A 16,591-nucleotide genomic window follows, 5' to 3' on the forward strand; every position below is an offset into this window, starting at 1 on the left:
CCTATGTCTCCACTTTTATTTGCAATTTTTATTGAACCATTAAGCCAGTGGATCAGACTAAATGAAAAAATACACGGAATCAGGCTGGGCCAGAGAGAACAAAAGATTGCGTTATTTGCAGATGACATTTTAATTTATTTAGGGCACCCTGAAACCTCCCTCCCTGAATTAATCTCAACCCTCACAGATTACGGGTCCCTGTCTGGTTATAAACTTAATATTCATAAATCACAAGTTTTGACTTTTAACTATACCCCTAATCAGTATATTGAAGAGACATTCAAAATAAAATGGGACTCTGAATCAATAAAATACCTCGGTGTTGATATCCCAAAAAACCTGGATACGCTTTTACCTTTTAACTATGACCCCTTGATATCCAAAATTAAATCTGATTTGTCGCGATGGAGTCTTTTACCTTTTCTGAGTATATCACAAAGAGTAGAAACTATTAAAATCAGTGTATTACCAAGACTTTTATATTTGTTTCAAACCATTCCAGCTGAACCCCCTAATGGACAATTCTTAGAGCTTGACAAAATGATCTCAAGGTTTATTTGGCAGGGTAAAAAGCCTCGGATAAGGTTCAAGACCCTCCAACTACCTAAGGAGAAAGGTGGCCTGTCCCTCCCAAATTTCAGGAACTATTTTAGAGCTGCACAACTGAAAACCTTGGTTGAGATATGTAATCCATCTTATACAGCAAGGTGGAAAGAAATAGAATCCTTGATATCTAGTGATATGCCCCTACAAGCAATTATAGGAGATAGTGCTCTAATCGATTACATAAAGGAAGCCAACCCTTGGATAAAGACTTCTCTTAAACCTTGGTTTCATGTGATTACAGTTCATCGAACCAAGGGACCATTCGAGCTGTTGAGATGGATAGCCTATGATTCCAATTTCATTCCAAATAAGATTGATACAACATTCAAAAAGTGGGCAGACAACGGTCTGGTGAAACTCAGCGACTTCTATACAAAGGGTCGCTTTAAGAGTTTTCAAGAGCTTAAAGACCATCACGGCCTAACAAACCGAGATTTCCACAGGTATCTACAACTTAAACATTACACTGATAAATTAATAAGTAAAGATGACCTAGCCAATATGAATTCTTCCATACTGAAGGTTTTCTTAAATGCATATGATTCAGGCCCAGGCCTTAAAACCATATCTGTGTTATACAATGGTTTGTGTGAACTACATGGGGACGACACGTCATATGTTAAGGCAACATGGGAGAAGGAAGGAAATTTCAAATTAAAAGCTGATTTGTGGGAAAAAATCATCACGCAACAATGGAAAACAACACATGCCCTCTCCTGGAGAGAATTCGGGTGGAAAAATGTGATACGTTTTTTTAAACCCCCTGCACAAAATAAATTCTTTGATAAAAATACGTCCTGTTGGAGGTCCTGTGGGGAAAATAAAGCAACCCACTACCATGTATTCTGGCAATGCCCTTTGCTCCAGAATTACTGGACTCAAGTTAAAAATATTACAGAAAAGGTGCTCAAAGTACCAATCCCTTTTAATTTTGAAACCCTTTATCTAGGTCTACACCCAGACAACATCAAGGGCTCCTCCCAAAGATATATATTGGATATTCTGTTAATATCAAGTAAAAAAGCGGTCACTAGAAAATGGTTGTCAACACACACTCCCACAGTAGGAGACTGGATTGAGGTAATCCACAATATTTACACCATGGAGAAACTCACGTTTACTTTAAGGCTTGAGCAACAGAAGTTTAAACATTATTGGAAATCTTGGACTACTTGTGTATCTTCATTAAATTGTACTACATCCAAAATATGGACATGGTGACCCTCTCCCCCTTGAGAGTTTGCTAGTGTTTGTTTTTGTTGTTAACTTTTGAGCTACTCAATTGTAAATAGTTCATTCTTGTTAATACAAATTTTTCTGATCAAAGAACATATGCAAGCAGCTGGGCTTAAACACTGAACACTCCATTCTTTTCTGTTAAGAACTTTCTAATTTCTTTATGGTCCAAAGTACAATGAGGTGTTTTTTTTTATTATTATTATTATTTTTTTTATTATTATTATTATTTTTTTTATTATTATTATTATATATATATATTTTTTTATTATTATTATTCCTTTTTATTTATTTATTTATTTATTTTTTATGTTGTGGTTGTTTTACTTATATCATTATCTTATTTCATTTGATTGTATTTAATCTAATTCAATTTGATCTTATTTTATTTTATTTATTTATTTTTACTTTTTATTCATTTTCCCAACCAAAATTACACTTTAGTATCTCAGTTTTCAGTATACTTGTTAATAACCACAAACTTGGATATATGTCTACACAGAAACATATTGGTTTGGACTTGTTTGCACTCTTTCATTCTTTCATTTTGTGTGAGAAGGGGCTTAGACCTGCAAGAAAGTTTAAATGCAATTTTTTTTTTTTTCTTTTTTTAATATGTTACTACCCCTGACTTTTTAATTTTTATACAAAATTTGCTTTATTTATCTACTTTATTTCATTTTTCTTTTAAATTGCTTTCAAAAAAAGTTTATATATTTTTATATATTTCTTATATATTTTTTATTTTATTTATTTATTTATTTTTTATTTATATATGTATGTATGTATGTGTGTATGTGTATGTGTATGTATGTGTATGTATATATATATATATATATATATATATATATGTATGTGTGTATGTATGTATGTGTGTATGTATGTGTATGTGTATGTGTATGTATGTATGTATGTGTATATGTATATATACATATATATATATTTTTTTATTATTATTATTATTATTATTTCTACCACATTGTACAACAATGGTCTGAAAATAACATGTCATATTTTTTTTTACTGTTTTTCCTTATTTCTGAAAAATGAATGTAATTTTGTTAAGCTGCGAAACATATTTTAATTTTGCATTGAATAAAAACTTAAATAATTAAAAAAAAAAAAAAAAAAAAAAAGCCACACACCATTCCTCATGTGGGTTCCATACATCTCATTTCTGTTCGACGTGTTTGTGCATAATCCATAAATATGTCTTTAAAGCAACAGCAGCTAAAAAGGAAGTGTATCAGACAGAGGCTAAAATTAAAAAAATAAAATAAAATACAGTTGTGACAATAGCAATGTATTTTTAATACTTTGTAAAGGTGAATGTGCATGGTAAGGTTGAGTTGTGGTATTGCCTGTTCTTTGATTCTACTTTATCTGTTCTCAAATTATGTATCAATTCTCATTTTATGCATAGTCGGGGCATTTGATAGCCTGATACACTCTACACCGAAACATCTGAGTTACTGAATAGCTAAAGCTTAGTAGATAGTATGTGGAGTGACTGAACTTATACTCTGAACCTAAACGTGCTAACTGAACTTTTAGGATGACAGAGTGGAATAACTGAACTTAAATATTGCAGAGTGGTGCCGGATGAGACGAGGTGGCGTATCAAAAATTAGATTTTGATTGGACTTGGCCGTGTTTGAGTTTTGAGCGATTGTGAGCTGAAAGGACAAACAACAACATTGGAATCTGTCTGTGACACAACGACCACATCAGATAAGCTTCTCTTTTTAAAGAGACTATTTTCTAGCCTTTTGGACTACCATATCTCTGGAGGAGAAAACAAAACGTTTTTTAAGTATTGTGGCATTTGAATCCTGTGGACAATAATAATCACAGATCATATGAAGTACCTTATTTAATTTTTGCTGATTACTGGTTTGGGTGGGAGAAGTGAACTCACTAAAAAAAAAAAAAAAAAAAAAAAAAAAAAAAAGTTGATACATTTAGTTGTGGTTATTTTATTTTTTTAATTTTTATTTTCCTTTATATAAAATTACAAACTTTACATCTGAAAACCTCATTTACCGTCTGTTGTGCTTTTTTAAGTATTGCCACCTCCTTAATTCCTCTTTTTTTTTTTTTAGATCTTCTGATTTCACTGGCCTTCTCTTCTTATGTTATCCTTATGTTTATGCTAAAGTAAGCCTTAAAGGTAAACACAAGTTCCATAAAGCTACCAGGGGGCGCCAGAGAGACAAAATAAAGCCTAAAAAAATGCATGTTAACCCTCTTTAAGTGGTCACGTAAACATGTTGATGTAGTATCTAATCATTTTTCAACAAAGCAGCACAAGTTGACCAAACACCAGTGTCTCGCCACCTCACCCTCTCCAAACTAGGCAATGTGATTCAGGTCCATAAACTTCCCCTGAGTATCTGCCATCTAATCTTTCCCTGAACAACAGACAGAAAGAGGAGGAAATAACACAGGCCCCAAAAGGGTGACAGAAAAATGCCGGCATGAGACAAGTGAATTTGATCATTTAAGAGAAAATTCCCTACAGGGAGGACTTTCAGAGAGAGTGGAGGAAGATTAGGGAATAAAAAAGAAATACAGTGACAAAAGGATCAGTCTTTTGAAAAGAAAATAATGTAAACGGGTCACAATGCTCCTCTTGTGGTTAAAGTAAAGCGAGGAAAGGACAGATCGAGACAGAGAGTGCTGAAAGGAGGGAGAGTGATGGTGATGTCAGGCTGGCTGCCTCTCCATTTCTTCGTCTCCTCCACGCGTTCCCGCCAAGGAGAATAAAATGTTTAAATTTCATCTGTGGGACGACCTTGACTGGCTGAGAGAGTGGAATTAAATTTCCGTGGAGAAGAGTGGATGCTGGAGAGGCTCGACTGAGACAGATTGTGCAGAACATGATTAGAAAATACTGAATAACATGAGGAGTGCTTACAATACATAATGAATCACAACTAGCCTGCCACCACTCAGCAGTGTATTTCAGATCAGGGGTGAAGGTGAAGTCTTGTCGGGTTTTGTGTTCAGGTGTAATTTGCTGGAGTTTAAGAACATCGAAGAGTGTGAGCTGTTGTAAAAGTGGTGTCGACTCAAAGCACCTGGTTTGACTTGGTTGGTGTGGGACATGACCCATTAACAGAGACCAGAGTCCTCTTTGAATAACATTGATGTGCTACAACGCTAGTTTTCCATGTGAGCGGAAACTTTGAAGGAGTTTCATGTTAAGTTGTTTTAACTAAGTTGCTCTTTTACGCAACCCTCAGTCTTGGGCACATGGATGGTGTAACATCCAAGCAAAATAAGTCAAAGTTGCATGCTGGTGATCCTGAATTAAACATCTGCACCCTGAGGTGAAGGATGAGTGTTAGAGGGAGTCATCATAGGGAACAGCGGTGTAGGTCACGCCCCATGAGGTTAACCCTCAAGTGGTCGGCTCAGGTTAAAATCCAGATTGCGGCCTCTTTCCCACATTCTTCTCTCCACGATTGGCCTTTTTCCTGCTTTAGCCACTGTTCTTTCCTCTAATTAAAAACTTAAGAAATAAAAAAGGAGTTATCATATGGGTAACCTCCCTTCAGGTCCGTGCTGCTTTGGAGAGGCCTGATAGTGGCTCACTCCCTGTCTGTTCCCATCAACCATCTTACATATCTGAAAAACCTGTCTGTATCACTTTCTCTGCCATACGGTACCACAACAACAATAGTTTTTCTTTAAAAAATTACTGCAAACTTTAAGTCTCAAGCTCTATTAACCCTCTGATACACAAATTATGAAAGCACGCGCCAAGATCCTGAAGTGTTTTTATTTTTCTTATGGCTGTAAAAAAAAAATCGTACATTTTTTTTGTTTGTTTTTTGTTAATAAAGTAACTCACATGTCCATTCCCAGACGCCCTGACCTAAACAATCTTTATATCTCTTTCGGCTCCTCCGTGTTGGCCTTGGTAGGCTGATAATGCTCTCCTCTCCTAGATGCTACTGGACTGCTATAAACTTTGTCGCTGGATCAGAACTCTTTGAGGTCATCTCCATGGCAACAGCCGTGACCTCGTCATCATCAGACAGCAGAGACATTGCTGAGTCTGGGTGGAGATGAAGTCCACAGGCTTATACGTACAAACACAGGAAGACATATAGCGCACACACACACAACCTAAAACTCAATGCCTTCTTTGGCTTGTTACAGTGTTGTCAGCTGAGCAAGTCATTGAGATTTTTGTTTGTTTGGGAGCATAGTCTGGAATTTGCTTTTTTTTTTGCTCCTCTTCCCCCCTCTTGTTTTTCATTTCATATTTATTAAAACGGGGGCACTGGTCACGCAGGTAGCTTCCCCAGTTCTCCCTCTCCTGTCCTCCCCATGTTATATGTCACTGCCTTTTTATGTTTCTTGGACGGGATGAAACTGAAAATACCAATAAAGTATTTCTGATTCTGATTCCAGTGGACTACAAGAGCCTGAGCATTTAGAATTAAACAGTTTGAACTTAATGTAAAAAAATAATAATTTTCAAATTATATTGACTTATTTTGGGTAATTCCATCAACTATTATTTCTTTTTATGCTTTGCCAAACATTTTAACATATTTTCACACATTTCAACTTCGTGTTGGAAAGATACTTGGTGTTGCATGACGTCAACTTCAGAGGACATGTGGTTTATCATAATTTTACTGCTTATTAGTAACAAAATATAATAATAATAATAATAATAATAATAATAATAATAATAATAATAATAATAATAATAATAATAATAAAAATAGAATGATACTATCACTTAGATCCTGTATAAAATAATGTTTTCTCTACCTCTGGGGTTCTTTTGGAATAGAAGGATTGACAGGATATACCAGCAGGGGTCCACAAGTGTGGCTGTCCCGTGGTCATCTTGAAGTCAGAGGAAGGTTACTTGCAGTTACAACAAATGACCACTGGATGAACCTCAAAAGACCGGGCTGATTTACAGTTCAACCATAGAGACCACTGGATTTAGTAAATTATAACTTTAAGATATATCTGTTCACTGCAGTCACCACTCTGCAGCAGAGGGGAAATGCAAGCCCTGAGTAATGACACAGTACACAAAGTCTGCATTTCTTTAAAAACGTGGATTAAGTGGGGGAAAAAAAAAAAGCTATGAGAATATTCGGATCAGAATGAATAAATGTCAGAATACCAGGCACATACTGTACATTTGATGAACTCAATGTAGGTGTCTCTAAACGTCAAAAAAAAAAAAAAAAAAAGTTTGTCACAGAAACTATTTTACAGAACCCAAACAGAGTTTAACGCAAGATGACAAATAGATACCGAATGCCGTCATACAGGAGCAGGAGGAAACTGTCCTTCCCTTTCACAGCATAAACTTTAAATACCCCTAGTTATCAAACAGTAAGCTGACTCAGAGTGAGTCTTCATTCCCTCTGATATCTTTTAGACTTCCACCTTTGATGAAATAAACCCGTCTGAAACGGCTGTTCTGCTGAGCCAGGAGAATGACTCAGCGCGGTGCGGGCTGTGGATTGTCCTTCTTCTCCTCCGTCTTTCAGAGCACGCTGGTCTCTGTGTGAGCACATAGGCATATGGGAGAAACATCCACGGAGCTGTTAATACCAGTGAGTACAGCGTCTGCCCTGAGTGGATTTCACCACCTCATGGGGATCTGGTGAGAGACTTTTGCTGCAATCCAGATCGAGATGCTAATTTCATGTTTGGTCGGTTGGTCTCCACTGGTGAAAAGGCATTTCACACACACACACACACACACACACACACACACACACACACACACACACACACACACACACACACACACACACACACACACACACACACACACACACACACACACTCTGGTGTAAAGTTTACTCTAAATTTAACAAAAAATGCACTTTCAGCACAATTTATAACAAACATATTAACACATCAATTTTGCATTTATTTATATTTCTTTAAAAAGCTGTTTGATTTTGCTAATTATTAAATTTTCTTAAGTTGTTTACATGTTTCTGCATCATACATTGATGCTGGGCATTGATGCCAAAGATCCTTTACATGAAAAGTGATGTTTGTGAGCACGTAAAAGGATGTAGAACTGCTGGATAAAAGCATGTTTGCATTTAGAGTATGCAGGTAAAACCTTTTTTTTCTCAGTCGTTATATTTTCTCATAATTTCTCCACAGAGACGCGTATAAAATGCCCCTGAGCTTGTCAATTCAGTATCATTTTCTGTCATTAAGAGAGGCCATTGCTTTGATGCTCAACACACAATGTGGTTCATGTTTTTTGCGGTGTGACATGCAGAGTGGGCACTCAGACCTCAGGCAGGGAACGCATGAAAAAACAAACAAAAAAAAACACTTTTCTCCTTTTCCATTGAACTCTATGTGCCTACGTTTACATCATGTTTATTAATGTGAATGATGCTCAGCAGGAGTTTAATATGAGGCATTTTCCTGTATAATTAAGAGAGAGAGAGAAAAAAAAATACTTAAAAGGTTAGCATCATTGTGAAATATAAATAGTAGAACGTGAATTTAATTGAACTAAATACAGTGTTGCTCTCTGTGCTTTAATGCATCAACTCATAGAAAAATGAATCCAGAGATCAGAGATCCAGAGACCTGATGGACTTTTCTATATCCTGCAGGGATACAAGCTCAAAGTCTAATGGATTGGATGGGCTTTGTACTTCCTGTTCAACTCAAAATGCAGTCCTGGATTCTTTAAAAGCTCCCAGTCAGCTATAGATCAGATTTCAAAGTTTTGCTCCAGGTCTATGAATCACTGAATGGTTTAGGTCCCGAATACATGAATGAAATGTTAATGGAATATAAACGCAGTCGGGCCCTGAGATCTACGGACTCAGATCAGACAGAGGAGCCCACAGTTCAAAGCTAACATGGTGAAGCAGCTTTTAGCTGTTATGCTGCACACATGTGGAAGAAACTACCAACGGAGCAAAAATTAACCATTAAAATTAAACCATGCATTTAAATCGTATATCCTGCTCATAATTAGAAAGCTAATTATTTTTCTAAGCTCTACTATTTAAGTCTGAGTTTCTTTGCCTATTTTAATTTTTCTGTACTTTTTTTTTTTTTTTAAATCCTAAATCGCATTTTTATCCTTTAATTTTTCTTTTATTTTGATAACTCTGTTTTTTACCATTTCACCATTTGATTCTCAGTGAATTTCCCTCTCAGAGTGATTGCTTTATTTGTACTGCAGTATTAAGCAACTTCTCTTTGAATTGGAACCTGCTTATCTCGAGAGTTCAAATTCAAATTTTCAGCTCTTCTAAGAAAGACTTTGACTCACGTCTGTCCCAAAAAAAAAAAAAAAGAAAAAAGAAAAGAAAAAAAGAAAAAAGAAAGCTCTAAGGCCCACCTAAGGCAACCTCCAGACTCAAACTTCAAAGTCTATACAGTTCCTCGAGAGTCCGCTTGAGGCAAACTGCAGAAAGACTGGAAACCACACGCACACACACAGCCACCAGCCAAAAGACATGAAGTGCTCAAAACTGCAGTTCCTCAATAGTTCACCTGAGGCTGACTACAGAAAGACTTGAAACCATGCCTTCAGCAAACCTTTAAAAAAACAACAACAAAAAAAAAAAAAAAACAAGACCTTAACAAGGTGCCCAATAGGTGACTTGGAGGATGGTCCCCTACAAAAGGTATTAAAAAAAATATTTAAAAAGTATTAAAAAAAATACCAAGGTTGTTACTTTGAGCCAATGATATTAGTACCAATACTGACACATCTGAACAAATTTTACACGTGTTCCCTTAATCATAACACCAGTATGATTCAAATAGACCTTACAGATGCAGAGATGTACTCTTTTTTATGTGCGTAGGTCATTTTTCAAGCAAAGAACCAAAAAAGAGGCCAGGGTTACAGGGTTAAAACACACATTTACAACCTGGTTACCAAAAATAAATAAATAAAAGGAAAAAAACAAAGCAAAAAAAAACATACAGTCTGCGTAGCTCACTCCTCTACTGACACACTGTACAACTGTATGACTCAGCAGTTCAAAAGATATTAAGATCTAGAGTTTGCCCAATCAGAAGCATAGCTCTGCTAACTAACAGGAGGGTGTCCTGTGGCATTTAGCATGGATTCAAAGCTGACCTCGTTTCCAAAATGGCCTCCACCTACAATAGTCTTTAGAAAGCAGTAACCAAAACAGATGTGATGTCACAGGGACCACATCTATATTTTATACAGTCATTGGTCTATGTATCTCATCTCTCTGAAACTCGTCATTTTTATAAATGAAGTTTTTGCCCATAAAAGGGCATGGACTGACAGGTTGGCACCCTGTAGCTGTCAGCCGAGAAGCTAAAGGCTCACCTTTTTTCCTTATCCTAACTAGAACAAAACTAGGTAGGTTCAGGATTTCCTGAATGGTTCAATAGGCTCCAGAACTCTGTATCAGAAACGAATTGCTGAGGTCACAGAGACTATGTCCACATATTATGTAATCTCATTGGTCTATATTGAAACAGAGGGCACACACCTCTGATCAAACGCTGAACACACTCTCATCCAAAGAGATTGTCTGCAGTGAATGTAAGAATCAACAGTGTATCCTCCTCTGAAGTATCTGTAGTTTGATCAGTGACTCCTCAGCACCAGCCGCATGTTTCCCCCTCTCTGCCTATATTTTCAGATAATCCCGTGGTGACGTGATTTCCCTAATCCCGTTGCATGTACACCGATACACTCTTGGCTCCGTCCGCCCTGTCTAGGTGAGTTTGGTGTGAAAGTGCTGACGAGGCTCGATATCAGCCGGTTTTCTGTGGCGGAGCAGCCGGACAATCTGTTCCTCATCTCCAACTTCAACTTTTAGCTGCTGGAGCAGTTCCACTTCGTTAGACTTGACGAGTTGGCCGACACTCTTCCTTCTCCTTCTGCTGCTGAATCACACACACACACTCACACACCGGCTCACAGTTACAAACCCGCGCATAAGCACTAAAGCACGCTTGTGCACTCAATGCATGCATGGATACACAAACAAATACACAGACTGATACAATGAGGGATCAGAGGCATTTGGAATGCATACAAACAGAGCCATACTCGCAGAAAGACGTTTTCTTTCCCTCTTTTTTTCCTGTTTTTGAGTTGGCAGACATCTGCTCCTCGTCTGTCTGTAATTGTCTGGTAACCAAAGAATCAGGAGACATTTATCACCCTGCCTCCTCCTCAGAGAGGCAGATGACATCTCCTCCAACACCTCCACCCACTCCCCCTTACATCTTCTCAGCCTGCCTCCATATCACAGCTGCTCCACTGTACCCATCCACGTTTCCACTGCTCCTTCTCCTCCTTGTTATAGTCCATCTTAACTCTTGATAATCTGCTCCTCTCACCTCCTCTGCAGTGATTTTTCTCCTCTCACTCGTACTGCCTGAAACAAACTCCCACCACCTTTATTTTGAAAGTTGTCAGTTGTTTCACAAAACTTTTGTTTTTTCTTTTGTTCAATGCCTTAAGTCTTTTTCCCACCTCTACACTTTCTTCTCTGTCCTCCCTGAGCTCTCCTTTTCTACAGGAGGCTTGACTGGACTCATGCTACACTATCACTGTTTGACCTCCAGGGTAAAATATCCGCAGGCTGCAGCAAAAGCTCTACAGTCGGATCTTTATCCCAGCTGATATCTTTTCCTTGTGGCAGAATAATGTAAAGAAAAGTCAACACTGCATACTCAACATGTGGATAAATCTTATGCTGTGTATCATCTTTCTTTACTTTTACATATCCTGTCCTGTTTGTGGAACCCTTGTTTCTCTAGCATGCTTTTCCTCTGCCTTACCTCATGTAACAACACCCTTTTCTTTGTACTTTAAGCTGCCAAAGAAAAGACAATCAAAAAATTGTCAGAATTTTTTTCTTGATTTGGAAGTGTGAATATTTTAAATCCAGGAAAGATTCATTTTATTTTTCCCCAATAGCAATTTCCTAATAATTTATTTTGTTTGTTATTTGAAGTCAAAAGTTTCAAACATCCAAACAGGGATTTTTGGTGTACAGTTAGCGTCAATTTCATCAAGAACGACAGACAAAAACTCAACCATCCAAGAGGATGAGTGACTTTTCTGGCAATGACTAAACTAATAATAATGTTAAAACAGTGTGACTGAACATTAAATTAATAAAAAATCATTTATTTAGCTCCCTTCGCAAGTAATAAGGCATTTTTATAGGCTAAAACTGAGATTTCTGAGTTTCCACGGCAACTGAAAAGGTGTAGGTTGAAGCTAAAGCTTATTTAAAACCTACCTCATCTAATATATATATATATAAAAAAAAATAAATAAATAAATAAAAAATAAAAAAAAACACCACAGAACCAGGTTCATAGTCAGATCAACATTGCTGTACAATGCTGCATCAGCCAAAAAGACACATCTCTTATACCACAGGTTTCCTAACTTTCCATCCTGTAACCTCCAAAGAAGTGGCAACAAAGACCAACATCCCACAGCTAGAGGAACACACTGATAGGCCAATCAAAAACACATTTACATTTTTTACAAGGGAATATGGGATATTTGGGTCCTGACCCCACATTGGGAAGCCCCGTTGAAGACCATGACGCATTCAGTCAGATGTCATAAACTCTTCACAGTTGTCACCCATCAACTGTCTGAAAAATAAACAAATGCAACAACAACCTGACAATTAAAGAAGCAGTCACTGGGCAGAAGGCCGGTGTTACCTGGACATGGTCTCAGTCTATAACAGAGCTCCTATGCCGTGGCCACACTGGACGCGAATTCGCAAATTTAAACGCGCGTAATGCCTGGGGCTGGATGCAGGACTATTTTGACAAGCTGAGGGGTGATGCGCTGGCGATACTTTATGTGTTTGCATATTCATCTCTCAACAAACCTCTCCACTCAATCCCTGAGGGGCCTGCTGCCTCTCCCTGGTAATCCACCTCCAATGGCCCTGCCTGGCTGTTCCCTGCGACCTCATCCTCAACCCCCAAGCCTATTTCACGGAGGTCTCCCTGGGGATAATGAAGGGGATACACCAAACGCACCGTATGCTACATACACGCCGCGCCAAACACAGCCCAGGGTGAATCTGCATCCAAACGCGTCTTTGCATTGACTTTGTATGTAGTCTTGACGCACGCCTTTGCAAATTTGCGCCCGGTGTGGCCATGGCATTAGAGACCGCTAACTCTCACACTCATGGGGAATCAAGATCGACCAATTTACCCAATGAGCAAATCTTTGGACTGGGGGATGAAGCTGAAGTGACTGGTGGAAGCATTGTTTGTTTGTTTGTACAGAGACAGCTTCTGTTAATATTCTTTTTTTTTTTTTTTTTTCAATTCATCTAAAACTTTGTTACAAAGCAAACTCTATGTGTTGAACTAAAAATCATCTCTGTATCAGGTGATGTTTGGCTTTAGTAGCTATGGTCTGATTTCCGGAAAAATTACAGACAGACAAGTTATCTTGTTGGTGCAATCAGCCATTGCTCACACAAAAACATTTTATGGATATAATTAATTTGATTCTTATGTTTTGTCTTTGTTTTGCACATTTTTGACACAGCATCGACTGAAGCCTTGTGAATTTGGTTATCTTCTTCAGGTCCTCCCTGAGTGACTGATGAAAATAAAGGAAATACGGCTATGGCTTTTCTTGTGTCACACCTTCTTATTGTACATCTGCATGTAAAGCTAAAAGAAACATCTCCTCCATCCTGAGTTGAGAGTCGTTTCATATGCTGCACATCAGCGGTGTAATTCGTCTGTCACAGTCTCACGTTGGGTGAGGAGACATTAATAGTTGTGCAGAGAAGGCCGCATTAGGCAGGTGGACTTCTGTCAAACTCCTCTAACCTGAAAGTTAAAATTAAGTCTTTAAAATTCATTTCTTTAATCAAAGTCCTTCTTTACTCCACTTTAAGGAATAATAACCTAAAATATCATAGTTTGCTTCAAACTCAGCCTCTCATTGAAGAGAGTAGAGATAGAAGGAGCTTTGCTCTGGTGTCTGAATGAAAATCATAGTCTCTGATTCCTCTGTGTATATCCATCCTGACTCCATCCTGAGGGAGCCAATCACATGCACCGATGAAACCACAACCCAAACATAAACAACAAAGTCCCCTGTGCTGAAGCTACATGTAACCCTGATGAGAAAAGCATTTTTTTAGTTACTGGAATGCTGAAAGAAGTCACAAAAAATAATATTTGCTCCTGTGGTTGCAGCCCTTCTTCACTTGGTAACAAATCTACACAACAATTCTCAGGGTTTTCTTTTTTATTTAATCCATCTTAAATATTCTAGCAGTAAAGCCTTGGAAGGAAAGAGCACAGCTCTGACCAACCTTTGGAGACCTCGAATAATAACGCTTAGAATATTTATTGTGGGCTGCATCGCCGGAGGCTGAATATGAACGATATGACAGATGGTCAGAAAACATTTCACATCTTCTGGGTGTTATTTCTGCCTTGACCTGGGCACAGTGTAAGCACTCTAAGAGCACCAAACAAATGGTGCAAACAGTTTGGACTGCTGAACAGTAAATGTGCAATAAAAACTTCTGGATATAGTCTATGGTCTGTCAATAAGGTAAGTCATGATGCTACATTAGGTTACTCAACAAATCCATCTTAAGGTCAGAAAACACTCAAAAGGATTAAATGTGCACGATTTCTTTAACAAGGCAACATGTTAAATTGATTTTCAGAGTTTGGCTGATTTTAAAAGAGTAAGCAGTGCCAGCCCTGGTTCTATTTGCTGGTTAACAAAGGGGTATTCTGCTCTCTCATGTTTTAAACATGGGTATAAAGTATCAGTGCTGGATGCTCAGGATGAACTTGCAGGTTTTTAAACCACAACACAGACATATGTTGCAGAAATCCCTGAATCTGGCTTTAAACTAATCAACATATTCTCTATTGGCAAAAGCACAAAACTTTTTTCACAAGACTTGCTGAAATGATGAGGTCATAGCAGACCTCTAAAATTCTGATTATTGCTCAGCATCAAAATGAAACTGGTTACAGACTTATTTCTAAGCTCCTGAATATTCCAGTCAGCATCGTTGGGGCCATTAATTACAAGTGGAAGAAGCACCACCTTACCATCAACAGGCCACACACAGGAGCTCCTTGCAAGATTTCAGACCAGGGAGGTCCTCAGACGAGCCGAGGACCACCCTGAACGTGCTCCAGAAAGACTTGGAGGCAGCAGGTACAATTGTTACAGAGAAAACAATAGGCAATGCACTCCACAGCCATGGCCTCTATGGATGCTCAGCCGGTTTAAATTTTGCTAAACAGCATCTTGACAAGCCTGTGGAATACTGGGAGAATGTTGTCTGGTCAGATTTGACCAAAATTGAACTTTTCAGCTGTCATACTACAAACCATGTTTGGAGGAGAAATGGCACTGCGCATCACCCAAAAAACACTACACCAACAGTGAAGTTTGGAGGTGGAAGCATCATGGCATGGAGTTGTTTCTCATCTCGTGGTTTTGGCAAACTTCATATAATTGACGGAGCAATGAATGGAGCCATGTATGGGGAAATTCTTGATATGAATCTGCTGCCATCCACCAGGATGATGAAGATGAGACGTGGCTGGACCTTCCAGCAGGACAACGATCCAAAGCACGCTGCAAACTTGACTCTCAAATGCTTTCAAAAAAGAAAATCAATCTGTTAGAATGGTCTAGTCAATCACCTGACTTAAATCCAATTGAACATTTGTAGAAAGAACTAAAGAAAAGGGTTCACCAGAGGGCACCAAAGAATATTACAGATTTAAAGACAATCTGTGCAGAGGAATGGGCCAAAATCACACCTGAGCAGTGTGGGAGATTAGACAGCTTCGAAGTGTGCATGATGCAAAATGTCAGCTGGGTATGTTTACATCTAGGTAGTAGAGCACTACAACATTATGGTAGTTGCCCTAAAGCTTAGACATGAGGTATGAGCAATGAATATGTGATTTTTATTTCAACACACACACATCACTGTCTGTTCATCTATCAGTCTGCCAAATTTTCTTCCATGGAAAATCAAGAGTCACCACACAGGGGGCACTTTTTGTCTAAAAAGCATACTGGAAGTCTCAACACACTATCTTTTTTGAGTCATATCCCACAGATGTAGAGATTCATTTTGCTGATTTTCTGTTCATACAGCAGTCTGAAGTGAAGTTTTATTTCACCATCAACACGGAGTAGGAGTAAATCAGCAGTTATTATCCAGCTCTTCATATCTCACACTCCAAAATCACCAGTGTTAATGATGCAACAAAAATAAGTCGAGGAAAAGATGTAAAAAGATGAGCGTTGCGTAATACCCAGCTGGTTACCAGCCAGGGCAGGTGCTGCTAATCCAAAGCGTGTGTGTTCTGTGCTAATGTAAAAAGGTCACAGAGGTCATTCTCTGCTGTGTCTTTCTTCAGCGCTCTCCTCCTCCTCCTCCTCTGCTCCGCTCTCTGGCCCTGCGGCGAGACTTCCTCTGCTGCTTCTTTGTTAAAATGACAGGCCCTAATAGAATAAATAAGGCTCCTATTTTTACCTGGCTGCTGGCAGGGTGTTCACACTTACACACATACCAGCACACAACACCACGCTGGAGGTTTGGGGGGGAGCTGACACCTGGCTGGGTGGGGGAGGGCAAGGGGGTTGTGGAAGGAGGTCACGGTCATTAAAACGAGGGAGAAAGTGAGGAGGATAGTTTCAGAGTCCAAGTCTGAGGGAAATAAAATG

The 16,591-nt window shown here is 38.4% G+C and overlaps 1 protein-coding gene across 6 annotated transcripts in view; it reads right to left on the minus strand.

Moving 5' to 3' along the window:
* Positions 1-16,591, minus strand: part of astn1 (astrotactin 1) — a 663,514-nt gene that overhangs the window by 240,804 nt on the left and 406,119 nt on the right. The gene's annotated exons all lie outside the window — the stretch shown is intronic.

Source organism: Halichoeres trimaculatus, unplaced genomic scaffold, assembly GCF_033239565.1.
Source record: "Halichoeres trimaculatus isolate MK-OKI-2021-1 unplaced genomic scaffold, fHalTri1.1 fHalTri1_scaffold_15, whole genome shotgun sequence".
In the NCBI taxonomy this organism is placed as follows: Eukaryota; Metazoa; Chordata; class Actinopteri; order Labriformes; family Labridae; genus Halichoeres; species Halichoeres trimaculatus.